Genomic DNA, 11901 nt, shown 5'->3' on the forward strand with positions numbered 1-11901 from the left:
CAAACGGCGGAAGAAAAACAACTCGGTTCTAGCAAGTTGAATCTAGGTCAAAATTTTACTGTAGCAAAAGCTTGTTCAAGTTGATTAGATGAAACAGCGGTTTCGAGATGAAACTCCAGGCGCTTGAATCACCTGATTCCGATAAACGAGCGAGAAGATAAACTAGAACGAAGATCGGATCTGAGATCGCGATCGCGGAATAAATCCGACGAGAAGAAAAAGAAGAACGGTTATATGAACAGACGTCGTTAACCGGGAAATAATCGGTGATCACGTTCGTTGAGACGAACGGTCCGAAAGAAGAACGAAAACCAATCTAGGGTTTTCGGGAAAAGAGATCGAACGAAAAACCGATCTAGAACACCGGAACGGTTTAGCGAAAAATCGGAAAGAAAACGAATCGGTAGAGAAGAAAAGAATCGGAACGGTTTATAAGAAAAACCAAACCGAGGGAAAGAAGAGACGCGGCGCGGTACCTCCGGCGAACGGCGGCGACGGCGGCGTTGACGCAGGGTGGCGGCGGCGCGGTGACGCATGGTGGCGGTGGCGGCACTAGGGCGCGGGGTTGGGCGGCGTTGGGCGCGGCGGCGATGCACAAGGGCGGCGGCGCGGGTGAGAGGCGCGGGGTGAGGCGCGGCTTGGGTGGTGCGGCGGCGCGGCGTGGGTGTGGCGGCGCGGCGTGGGGCGGCGGAGAGGAGAGGAGAGGTGTTGGTTTGATGTGTTTAGAGGGGGGGTGCTTGGGTATTTATATTGGGGAGGGGAGGGTTTTGCTTGGGGTAGGGGACAAGAAATAGACTAGGATTAGGAAACAAAAGGAAAAGATCTAGAAATAGATACGGAATAAACGAACATAGGACAAGAGTCCTACTAAGACTAGGAAAGCAAGAAGCGGCGGCTCCCTGGTGCACGCGCGCTATGGCCTCTTGGCCGGCCGGCGGCTAGTGGCTTGGGCCTTTGGCCCAAGGCGCTGCGGATTTTTTTTTTTTAAACGGTCTCGCGCGCAGAAAAATAAATAAAAGAAAATCTAAACGAACTCCAAAATTTAATAAAGTAAATTTTCCCCGACTCCTAAAAATGAGCCGAACAAAATGAACTTTTCTCCGGACCTAAAATAAAATTTTCAAAAACGCGCATTTTCCCTATAGAATCGTCGGAAAATTTTCCCTATAAAATTTTCAAAAACGCGCATTTTCCATTGCAGGATTTCTCTTGTCGATGAACCAAGTTCGGAAAATCCATTGATTCTGCAAGCCAAACAAACATCTATCGTTACTTAACAACTCTCAGGTTTTGCGTAAACTCCTATAGAATCGTCGGTTGATACAAGTCGTAACTTCTTCCAGGGTTTTTCCTTCAGCAAGAGTGTGCTTGCTTCTTGGCAGGTCCTGGGGCCTGTGGGTTATGGCCCATCTCATCACTTGCAAATCTTGAACTCATCATCTGGGCAACTGATCATTATCCCAACATCCAACTTCCTGGCATACTTAAAATCCATCCAAATGTACTGTCTCTTTTCCTTATATTTGCACCAAACGGGGACATGATTACTCAGACTCTTCATGGAATTTCCATTGATCCATATTTCCAACATCATACCTCCTTTATATCCAATAACACTTCATCTCTTCATCCTCGTGGGATGTCCCACATACCGTGATAAAACTTATACTTATGAAATCCATATTCACTTCGTAGAACATCATTATCCTTTCTGCGGTCAAGCGTCCTTACAAGGGAATATTGGCCATCTCTGCATGGCACTTCTTCAACTGGGAACCGTGAAACACGTCTTGAACTCCTGACAGTCCTTCGGGTAACTCAACTTGTAGGCCACTTCCCTCATACACTCCAAAACTCGGTATGGTCCTACAAATCTCGGGGCTAACTGTCCCTTAACTCCCATCCGTTTAACTCCTCACAGAGGGGTCACACGAAGACATGCTCTATCTCCAATTTCATAGACTACCTCCTTGAGTTTGTGAGTCTACATAACTCTTCTACCTGGACTGAGCTACCTTCAGTCTATCTCGAATCAACTTAACATTCTCTTCTGACTCCTTGATCACATTTGGTCCAAACAACTGTCGGTCTCCGACTTCATCCCACATACTCTTGGGGCATCACACATATCGAGACAAAACTCGTATTTCATTTTGCCCAAAATCCATGCAGTGGAGTATCCTTATCTTTTCTGGGGTCAAAGGTTCTTACAGGGTACTACCACCCTTAAAATACACAAATCTTCCATAGACCATATTTCTCTTATCCTCAAAAATGGTCAAAATCCTCCTTCATAGAGTAGCAACTCATAAAATCCATATCAGTACCAACGAGGCTAACTTTATTAATTCTCAAATCATTACAATCTCCTGTTTTTCCATTACATGCCTCAATTCAATACCTCTATATAAAAGAAAATGTTCTCACTACCACTACTATATTACTTCTGTTACAAACTCAACTATTTATCACAAGTCTCCTTCTCCTTCGGACAACCTCTGGCAAAGTGCCCTGCTCCATTACAACGGAAACACATTACTTCTGACAGGTTTCGAGGTTTCCTCATGATCACATAGCCTCCTTGGGTCCTTTTCTTCCCTCTTGGGCAATCATTGAAGTAGTGCCCTGAATTTTTGCACCTGAAACATGTGATATGACTCAGGTCTTTCTTTGTGGAAATTGGGTTGTTCCTCGAATCCAACCTACTTCTCTTCCTGGACCTTTCCATTCCAATCATGGCTTCTATTTCCCGTGGGTCATATTCTACTTCCTCTGTCGGGAATTCTACTAGATTCCCGTTCATACAATTCTGGGAGATGTGTCCTTCTTCTCCACATGAGTAGCATGACTTAGTGCAGGGTCTAATTGGCTCTTCTTTGGGTGTGTCCTCCACCTCTTTCTTCATCACAGGTTCTTCTAAACCTTCCATGAGAGCTCCTTTCATTGCTTCTTCCTTCAGCTGGATGGTTCGTTGTACCATGGGGTAAATGTGACACTGAGCAGGGTAGTGGGTAGTCCCTTGACACAAGAAACAAGTAATCTGTCTAGTTGGGCATTCTTCAGTTGGGTGACTTCCTTCACAATTAGGGCATTCATCCTTGTGTTCCTTATGGGTGTGCCCGATTTCTCCACAAATCTTGCATGCACAAGGTTTCTTCATATCCTTTCCATAAGGCTTCAACTTCTGGGACACAAACTGAGACTTTAGCAAGGTCAACTTAAATTCTTTCCAAGTGGTTACTCCTTGCCATCCATTGATGGTTTGGTACATCCTCCACCAAGTAGCAGCACCTCTTTCAAAGCATTGAAGAGCATGCTGGGCCATATCCTTTCCGACTATAGGGTTGTTCTCCATATGATCCTCCATATTCTGAATCCATCGGTCTGTCTCCAATTGACTCATCGGTCCAGAAAATACAAGCTCATCGCCATTCATCTTCTATTGGGTTCAAGGGTTTGGGGTGAGATAAGAGAGATCAAGAGAGAGGAATGCACACAATACAAGCAAAAGTTTTGAAAAGACAGATTTTGTTGTGGCTGTCGAAAAAACATCAAACAAATGACAGCTCACAAACGTCGCATCTAACGTAGGTATATAATAGGGGTTGGTCTTCTAAAGGTCAATGAATCTTCAACGTCTCCAAACTCTTCAAGTCATGTTCATGTCTCCGATGGCTTCTTCCAATCGTGCTTGTCCTGCTCAAGTTCTTTTGCCAGATCATCTCTGTTGACGCGAAGTCTCTCGCGACGTCCTTCAATATTTCTGGAGTTACGTTCCAACTGCCGGTTTCAACATCCTTGACATGATCCATGATCCTACTGTCCTTCAGTTATTGTCAAATCTCCGGTATCTCGATGTTTTGCTCCTTCATCTTGTCTACTTTCAGCTTCTGGGTCCTGAGTTCTTCACCAATTGCCTTATTGTCAAATATTGCTTCTTGTAGGTCCATCTTAACTTCCTGATGTAACACTCCAGATCCTGGTGAATACACCAGCTAAGGTTAACACTCCACGTTTGCAGATAGATGCTCCATCAGCTTTCTACCATCCAATCCTTCCATGCATCTGCATGCTTTAACTCCGCACGGTGACAATAGCATAGGCGGGCGATAACATCATGGATAGCCGTGTTTTTTTTTTATTTTGCTCTTGTCATTTCCATGAGTTAATAACTCCTGCCTTAGGGTTCTCTTGACAAAACTTTGAGTTACTAACTCTCCATGCTCCGGTCTTTCTCCGATACACCTTGATCTCGGTATTGATAACTTCCATAGTCTGCCAGGTTCCATAGAGGTAGCCTTCCTGGGTCATACAAATTTGGGAATTCTTCAGAGCCTTCAAATTCTCCAAGTCTTCGGAGTCTTCAACAGTTGTAGTTTCCATTTACACGGTAAAATCCTCTTCATTCCAAATGGTCTTAGTTGTCCGATATCTTGTCTCCTTGGAGTGGTCTCATCAGTCAAATCTTCGAGTGGTCAAAAGGGAAAAGGGGTATGGTCTCACTTAAAAGGGGAATACTTGAATAAACTCAGAAGAGAAGAGAGGTAAAAGATCTTTTGAAAGGGAAAGTTGTAGAGAAAAATCTTTGCTATTGGCTTGCCAGTTTCTAGGGTCACGTCCTACAGTCAACATGTGCTCTGATACCATCTTGTAGCGACCCGACCCGAATGGATCAAGTCTCTGTGCTTTCGTGTCATCCCTGGATCGGTATGCTGACACACACAGTACTCGAAGGATTTATAACAGAGGTAAATCACATGTATAAAGTAACGTAAAAACTATTACCTCAATCCAAAATATAGCGGAAGCAACAAGGTTGTGGATTCCCATCAACACCAACGGCAAAGTTGAGTATAGGAAATCGTAACCCTAACGTACCACTTACTCGTCGTCTGAAAAGTCTGCAACATGAAAAGTTGCAGCCCGAAAACGGGTCAGCACATGGAATATGCTGGCAATGTAACACATAGAGAGTAATGAAAGAATAGGCTATACTACATGCATATATGGCTGGTGGAAAGCTCTATGATTACAGTTTTTGCGAAAAGCCAATTTTTCCCTACTTCAAAGGAATAAAATTTATTTAACTATCATGGTGGTTGTTAAACATCGAGAATGGTTGACAGCATCCTCAATCCCAATTACAAGTACTCATTAAAACCCAATAGCTTTTATTAGAGGTAACATGTTGAGATTCACAAAGATATTCAAGTACTAGATACTCAAAATGTCCATAACCGGGGACACGGCTAATCATGATTAGTTGGTTACTCTGCAGAGGTTTGCGCACTTTTCCCCACATGACTCGATCGCCTCCGTTTGTTTTCTCGCACTACATGGTGTTTGAGAAACGGATGACCGAGACATAGTCTTTCAGAAGCACTAGCACCTTACATGTGGGGTAGACCGGTACACCTACATCCCCTACATCTGCTAGTCCACCCCGTAAGAGTTCGCACAACTTAGTCAACTATGCTAGAGCCCATAGTAGCATGTGGCTGCACACGGAAGTTTCTAGCATGAAAGATCTTATGATCCCTTTGAGCCTGGGTGGCGGTCCAAAAAAAAAACAGGCAAGTCCTGATAGACATCAGGTGCCTCAATCCACCCAGATGTGTGTTTAAGTGGCCACCTTAGATAAACCATTAAAATTATCAACTCACATCTGTCATGGATATCACTCACCCAATCCACGTCTACTAGCATAGCATGGCATAATAAGCAAACGTAGAAGTAACTCCCAAGGGTTTGATAATAATACAGGTAATAGGTACTACCTCATCTACTTCCCATCCCACAATTTAATTAGATCCTAATCATGCAGTGTGAGAGGATTGATCTAATGCAATAAAACATGGGTTGTAGAAAAGGTATGATCAAAGTGTGAACTTGCCTGCAATGTTGATGAAGATGATTCGCACTCAAAACTCTTGATAGATCTAATCGTCATACTCCGGTCAATCTATCGTAGGCAAGCAATAGTAACCACACAATAAGTACTCATCTAATGCACAGGGAAAAATCAAACAAGAGAACGAACCAGAAAGTTCAACTTAAGAACTCCGGTTGCAAAGAAAGAACGAGCCGAACAAACGACGAAAAACAAACGGCGGAAGAAAACAACTCGGTTCTAGCAAGTTGAATCTAGGTCAAAATTTTACTGTAGCAAAAGCTTGTTCAAGTTGATTAGACGAAACGGCGGTTTCGAGATGAAACTCCAGGCGCTTGAATCACCTGATTCCGATAAACGAGCGAGAAGATAAACTAGAACGAAGATCAGATCTGAGATCGCGATCGCGGAATAAATCCGACGAGAAGAAAAAGAAGAACGGTTATACGAACAGACGTCGTTAACCGGGAAATAATCGGTGATCACGTTCGTTGAGACGAACGGTCCGAAAGAAGAACGAAAACCAATCTAGGGTTTTCGGGAAAAGAGATCGAAACGAAAAACCGATCTAGAACACCGGAACGGTTTAGCGAAAAATCGGAAAGAAAACGAATCGGTAGAGAAGAAAAGAATCGGAACGGTTTATAAGAAAAACCGAACCGAGGGAAAGAAGAGACGCGGCGCGGTACCTCCGGCGAACGGCGGCGACGGCGGCGTTGACGCAGGGCGGCGGCGGCGCGGTGACGCATGGTGGCGGTGGCGGCACTAGGGCGCGGGGTTGGGCGGCGTTGGGCGCGGCGGCGATGCACAAGGGCGGCGGCGCGGGTGAGAGGCGCGGGGTGAGGCGCGGCTTGGGTGGTGCGGCGGCGCGGCGTGGGTGTGGCGGCGCGGCGTGGGGCGGCGGAGAGGAGAGGAGAGGTGTTGGTTTGATGTGTTTAGAGGGGGGGTGCTTGGGTATTTATATTGGGGAGGGGAGGGTTTTGCTTGGGGTAGGGGACAAGAAATAGACTAGGATTAGGAAACAAAAGGAAAAGATCTAGAAATAGATACGGAATAAACGAACATAGGACAAGAGTCCTACTAAGACTAGGAAAGCAAGAAGCGGCGGCTCCCTGGTGCACGCGCGCTATGGCCTCTTGGCCGGCCGGCGGCTAGTGGCTTGGGCCTTTGGCCCAAGGCGCTGCGGATTTTTTTTTTAAACGGTCTCGCGCGCAGAAAAATAAATAAAAGAAAATCTAAACGAACTCCAAAATTTAATAAAGTAAATTTTCCCCGACTCCTAAAAATGAGCCGAACAAAATGAACTTTCCTCCGGACCTAAAATAAAATTTTCAAAAACGCGCATTTTCCCTATCCGAATAAAATGCGAATAAACACCGGAAAACAAAGTTTGATCTATTTATTAAATCTTCACTTTTCCTGTATTTTGGGAAAGTCATATTATTCCCTCTCTTATATTTTTTTGATAACGGAAAATTATTGAAGATAAAATAAATAAATCAAATGACCCTCTTTTCAAATTCGAGAAAACTCTCAAATATGAAAATAACGAAATCTCCAACTCTCTCCGAAGGTCCTTGAGTTGCGTGAAATTTCTAGGATCGACCAAAATGCAAGAAAATAAAATATGCATGATGATCTATTCCAAATTGAAAATAAATTCAAAGGGGCTTTGAATTTAATTCTTTGAAACTCCCAACTCATATTTCATATAATTTGAAGAAGTCATTTTATCTTCTCTCGTGAAAATCATTGAGTCGCATAAAGTTTCAGAATTGGGATATTTCCAAATGAAATTCAAATATTCTCAACACCCCTTGTCATTTAAATAAATGGAAGAAGTCATGTCATCTTCTCTCCGGGGTTTTGTGATGAAAAGAATTTGAATTCACGAAGATCAGAAAACCAATATGAAAGTTTGGGAAAGTCCTTTTATTCCCTCTCATTTAACTTTCAAAAAGTTTCGAATTCACTCACTTTCAGTCAATCAATCAAGCAATCAATCAAATCTATCTATTTGTTTATAACATTCCAAAATTTAGAATTTTGGGATGTTACAAAATAAGACCGAAGGGTCATTTCTTTCCTTTCTCCTTCATCTCTTCTTCTTCTTCTTCCTCACGTCGCCGGCTTTGGAGCTCCGCCATCGCCGTCGACCTCTGCCTCGCCTCAGGCCACTGCATCAACCTGAACGTACCAGAGTATTGCGGCACCTTCCCGCATCTTCTCTGTTCCCGGTAAGCTTTCTCCTCTTCTTAACCTAGATCCGTTCTTAGGGTTCCGTGTTCGTGCTGTGTTCATCACGCGCTCATATCTGTTCTCTGATATTGAATGAATCCGCGAACTCTTGCTGTGTTCAGTAGCGATCCCTAAGCATCCGCTTGTAACTTCTCATCTAATCCCATAGATCTCCCGCACATATCTGCTCAATGGTTCACTTCTGTTTCCGCCTTACTCTTCGAAATATTTCCTGTTTTGTGAGCTTGCTGTAGATCCGCGGCTGTAACTCGATTTTATGAAACTTGTTTCTGCATGCACAATTATCCATAGCTTCAATTGCTTCCGACGCCTAGATCAGGCGGTTTAACTTTACCATAGAAAAAACTGCTAAACCGGTATCTATCATTAGTCCCCTGGTTGAACCGCCAGAATCCATCTGACGCCGCATTGTAGAAAACCGGTTTATAGGTACGGCCGCCGGTTTGTCGTAGTTAGATTAACACCTTTTTTTATCCGGCATGTCCTTGAACTGGATTACCTATTTCTTGTAGATCTCGTCATGGCAAAACAAGTGTATGAGTGCAACTGGGTTCCCTCTCGCGTCACAGAATCACAGTTGGACGATCTAGTCCTGATTGGTGCTTTGGATAATAAAGATACGATCCACTGGAGGGTTCCTGGAGATGAATGTCCTCCTACGCCCCAGGAAGGAGAGGTCGTGGTCTTCGCAGATCATATGGCCCGGGGCTTCAAACCGCCCGACTCTAAATTTTATCAGGATGTGTTAGCCAACTTTCAACTCCGTGCACAGGATATTGGCCCCAACTCCGTCACCAATCTATGTCACTTTCAAGTACTTTATGAGGCATACCTTCAAGAGGAGCCTTCAGTCGAGTTATTTAGAGATCTCTTTCATCTGAACCGCCGTACTGAATTCACTGACGGCCCTAATACCGAACTGGGCGGTATGGCCATTTAGAAAAGGAAAGAAATCACCTATCCCCACGTCAAACTCCATACTCACCCCAAAGAGTGGAACGCAACTTGGTTTTATTGCAAGGATACCTCCCCTGACAATGAAAATCCCTTGCCTGGCTTCCGTCCGGAACGGCTCAGCAACACTCACCCTTTTCCACAAAGGCTAAGCGCCAAGGAGAGAATTAAATATGCTCCTCAACTGTCCAAGCTCCAGGCCTTCATGGCCAATGGTTTACCAGGAATAGACCTAGCACGCTGCTGGATATCATGGAGCATTTTGCCTCTAAGCCGGCGCCCCAATTTGATGTGCAAGTATACTGATAGTGTCGATGACCCACTCCGACACACTAAAATCCAACTCCCTGATGACGAAGTCACAGAATCTATGAAAAAGATGCTGAATGAACCGGAGCACCTCTGTGCTCAAACCGGTCTGCCTCCTTACTGCACCACCAACAAACCGCCAGCGGTAATATTTTAATTGCTCTATTGTTGAACCGGTTACTGTTTTATATGTTTAACATTTAATTACTGCTGATCCAGGGCGATAATCCGTTTTGGAGCAAGAAACTTCCTCAAGACAAAACGGAGAAAGCATGACGGCCAACCCGGCCCAAGACCAAGGTTATCAAGAAACCATCTCATAAGAGAAAAACCACCGCTTCATCTGACCCAGCCATTGATGATGATGTGGGTAATCCGGATCTTGAGGTAGAACTTGATTCACTTGGCTTGCTTTTTACACGCCTTATTGATGATAATGCTTGTCAGGATGACGCCGAAGCCAGCAATGCGGGTTTCGTTGAGGTAACCATTCTCTCTTCCGATTCAGAAATCTTGCCTTTGCCAAAATTTCGCCGGGCAAACCGGAAATTTAAATTTTCTCATCCTCTTGCTTATCTGGATTCCCAATTTCTTATGAAGACCCAGCAACACGAAGCTCGCCGCACAACCCGGCACAGTGGCCAGGTAGTTACCTCTGCCGGTTTACCAAACAGTCCGGTTCGAAAATGCCGCTCCGAGGTCTCCAACCTTTTTATTGATTTAAATCGTAAAGCGGGTTTCTTCCGTCAACCTCTTAATCCATCCGACTCCGATTATCAGGTCACTTCTCATTCATCGTCTGGTGAATCGTCAGCCACTCAGCTACCACCTTTGAAAACAGTTGCTGGGTAAGTTAAACTGAACCTATACTTCCAGTATATCGCATAATGGCTTATGCTTTTCCTTGACTTTTTGTTTTTCTTTCAGGGCTAAACCGAAACCAAGCAAGAAGGCCCGCCTGGATAAAGCGGCTGAAGAAGATGTAGCCCCAGAACATGACCAAGCGCCGGATCGTGAAATGTTTACTTCTGAAGATATCCCCAATGATCCTCCTTTGCAAGACGACGTTATTCCCGAAGAAGGGCTTGTTAATACTCCAGCCTCTGCCGATCCGCCTGCCAGCTCTATCCAGATTGAGAAATCCCACACTCCTGCTGACCAAACGGCCGCACCAACACAAACTGGCGAGTCCAAAGATGATGATGTTGTGATTACCGGTGTGGGCCGCTCTGAACCCGGGAATCCTGTCACCCTTACCAAGCATACCATCAAAGAGGATTTTTCCGCTTTGAACAAAGGAAAATGGGATGGTGAACTAGAGACATATGCTGCTCTGAGTGCCCAAGATCTTCACTCCGGCTATTTAAACCGGCTTTACACTAGCCGTGACTGTGAAGCTGGCTTGGTCAAAATGATGAGGGATAAATTTGAGGTAACTTACTTTTTTTCCCTTGCTGCCATTACCTCCATCCTTCTAGCCCCCAAGGGCCGGTTTGTAACGTTGGTCAAACCGGGACTTGATCCTAAACATTCTTGAAACCGATCGGTATAGTCCGCAAGAACTGGTCTAACTTAACATAAGTAAACTGGGGCTCCAATAGAGAACTGTCCTTAGAACATAACTTGATCAAATAGCCATTAGCCCCCAAGTGCCAAGTTGAATGCTTGTATTGAGCTTGGGACTTTGTGATCGAGTAATATATAAAAATTGAAGGTGCATTAGCCCCCAAGTATCAGGCATATAACTTTGTTATGTGGTTGATACTTCAACTCCTTGGATCGCCTGTGCAAAGCTTAAACGCTGTCTGTGTGCAGGCTGAGGTGAAAATCAAGGAGGACCGAGTTGCCGATTTGCAAGAGGCGTTGAAAACCCAGCAGGCTGAAACAGATAAGGCAAAGCAAGAATTAACCAGCGCTTTGAGCACTGCTGAACGGCTGAAAGAAGGCTTCAAGAAAGAGCGGGCTGACTGGGCCACTGAGAGGGCCGGTTTAACCAAAAGAGCGGAAAATGCTGAAGCTGCCCTTAAACCGGTGGTGGATGAACTGACAGCCGTACAGCGGCAAATACACTCCATGACTGCTGCAATCTTTGGTAAGCTCCTTGTAACTTCTGTGATAATTTGAACCTGCTGTAGCGTAAATCCGGTTTGAGACCATTCCAATATTGTTGTAGGCACACGTATTGGGAACTTAGGAAATGATGTGCGGAAGAAATTAAAAGCTACCTACACCTTGGTGGAACAATTATATACCGGAGCCCAACGGATCATCACCACAGCTTCTCACAACAACTCGGCACCCTCTTTAATCCAGGACACTCTTAGCAAGTTGTCAATGCTTCCAGCCCGGATTGAAGAGCTGAAAAAATCCGCTGCCCGAACCGGAGCCATCAATGCCTTAATCCGGGCAAAGGCATGGGTACCAGATTTTGATCCTGTGGAAGTAGCTCAAGGCTATCCCAGCCTGAAAGAAGATGGCTCTGAATTCAA

The sequence above is a fragment of the Triticum dicoccoides genome, chromosome 5B, assembly GCF_002162155.2.
Source record: "Triticum dicoccoides isolate Atlit2015 ecotype Zavitan chromosome 5B, WEW_v2.0, whole genome shotgun sequence".
In the NCBI taxonomy this organism is placed as follows: domain Eukaryota; kingdom Viridiplantae; phylum Streptophyta; class Magnoliopsida; order Poales; family Poaceae; genus Triticum; species Triticum dicoccoides.